The sequence below is a fragment of the Sinocyclocheilus rhinocerous genome, unplaced genomic scaffold (genome assembly GCF_001515625.1).
Source record: "Sinocyclocheilus rhinocerous isolate Xijiao unplaced genomic scaffold, SAMN03320098_v1.1 scaffold852, whole genome shotgun sequence".
Taxonomy (NCBI): domain Eukaryota; kingdom Metazoa; phylum Chordata; class Actinopteri; order Cypriniformes; family Cyprinidae; genus Sinocyclocheilus; species Sinocyclocheilus rhinocerous.
Window position 1 is genome coordinate 542,600 of NW_015626422.1, and position 1,902 is coordinate 544,501.

General features: G+C 37.6%; 1 protein-coding gene across 1 annotated transcript in view; it reads right to left on the reverse strand.

Moving 5' to 3' along the window:
- The window catches only part of chrm3b (cholinergic receptor, muscarinic 3b), a 7,333-nt gene extending 5,691 nt beyond the window's left edge, over positions 1-1,642 (reverse strand). Inside the window, exons 1-2 of the mRNA XM_016521635.1 lie at positions 1,596-1,642; positions 1,375-1,434 (exon numbers count right to left, since the gene is read on the reverse strand). The gene's annotated coding sequence lies outside the window, so the exon portion shown is untranslated. The remainder of the gene's footprint in view (positions 1-1,374; positions 1,435-1,595) is intronic.
- Positions 1,643-1,902: the final 260 nt, after the last annotated feature.

Genomic DNA, 1,902 nt, shown 5'->3' on the forward strand with positions numbered 1-1,902 from the left:
CAGCTCTCTCAATGTTTTCATAAACCAGCATAAACCAGCATAAACCAGTCCAGACCTGTGTTTTCTCCTCCTCTAGGCGAGTAAACAGTTTGCTAAATCACTTCTCCCAAAAACACTGTGATCTAGAGCTCGTGCTGAAACACTGAAATATCAGAGAAACGCCGTGGATTTTTGGCAGCGCTTTTGGAAACAGAAATAATTCTGATTTGCACATTAGCTGTGAATCTCTCCCTCGCTTCAAACATCATTTACTTTCACTGACATCCCACAAGATAAACTCTCAGAGGGCAGAAACGTGGATGTGAGAGATGATGATCCTTCAGATGATTTACAGGCTGCATATGGAATATAATAACAGAGCGTTTCATAAACATGCACTCATTGATGACGCTGCTCATTTGAACAAACACACACTTCATACCACATGCATTGTACTTCTACACCAGTTTATTCAGTGTAGATCAGAGTAATAATAGTAAAATCAATAATGATAAAATAAGTAAATAAATACAGTATTTCCTGGACAGTAAGTTGCACCAGGTAAAATTTGCACTGTTGAGAGTAAAAATACAAACATAGATACATTGTATCAGTGTATTAGTCACATTGTATTTTTACATACAGTACAAAAATAATGCAAAATACCAGCAAATAAAACGAAATGTTTACAAACATTATAAACACTATGTATTTCAGTTCCCCTCACTCCACAATAAATCCTTTACATTTAACCAGAGCAGGAATGAAAAACGCATATTCACTATTATAAACAACACTATTATAAATGCCCAGACTAAATTAATTTAAAGCAAAACTGAAACGCATTGAGAAATGCATTGTACAAATAAACCTGCGCTCATGTATTTCTCTCATTCGACACCAATACTAATGTGTTGCACGCTTGACATTAATTGCATTTTATACAGTAAGTCACTTCGGACTAGAAGTCGCAGCATGATGAAAAAAGTGCAACTTATATTCCAGAAAATACAGGAATAGTAAAATCTTTTGGTAATTGTACAGACAGCAGCTCGTGAGTTTGAATCTGACGTGATCTTCTCTTAACGTGATATTTGACTTTATTTCTTCTAAAGGAGATTTTCACAGCAGACGGTGATCAGGAGCTACAAAATTGCTATAAAGCATCATAAAAGTTCTCCAAACAACATATAAGCACTGTATTCCCGGTCTTCTGATGCTCTAATGAAGATCTCCTCGACCAAAACTCTCAGAAAGAAAGCTATCATATATAAGTCAGTGCACGAGTTCTTTGATCAAATATGTGACCCTGGAGCACAAAACCAGTCATAAGGGTCAAATGATGATTTTATGGTGTTTTGAGATCATACATGTCTGTGGCGTGTGTTTTCTCACCGTATCTCCTGATTAAAGCTCATGGGTGACTCGGCTGGATCTCGTGTGCTCCGTCAGACACTGAAAAACAGCAGTGAACATCATTCACATCATCCCATCACACACGTCACATTCACTGGGCTCTGTTTAATTCATGTTACATTCACACTGTGAGCTCATTGTTAGCTGCATCAGCTGTTCTGAGTCCAGCTGAAGCACAGAATGTCTTTCAGTAGGTTTACCTGTTATCTGCAGCATCACTGAACACTCAGAGGGTTTTGAGAGCCGCGCTTCGGCACACAGGTGAGATGGGAATGAGATTAAAGCTCTGGTTCAGGATGATAACGGCTGCCGGAAACATCACACACACCTCCCATCATTCAGATTCACAGCACAAACACACAGATCAGCAGAGATCATGCTGTTCACTCGTCTGTCTGTGTTTAACATTCAGCAAACTGCACAGGTACACTACAATATTTACATACCTAAATAAAGATGCTATTATAGTTTTTAATATTTTTTAATATTTTAATTTTAATTTTAGTA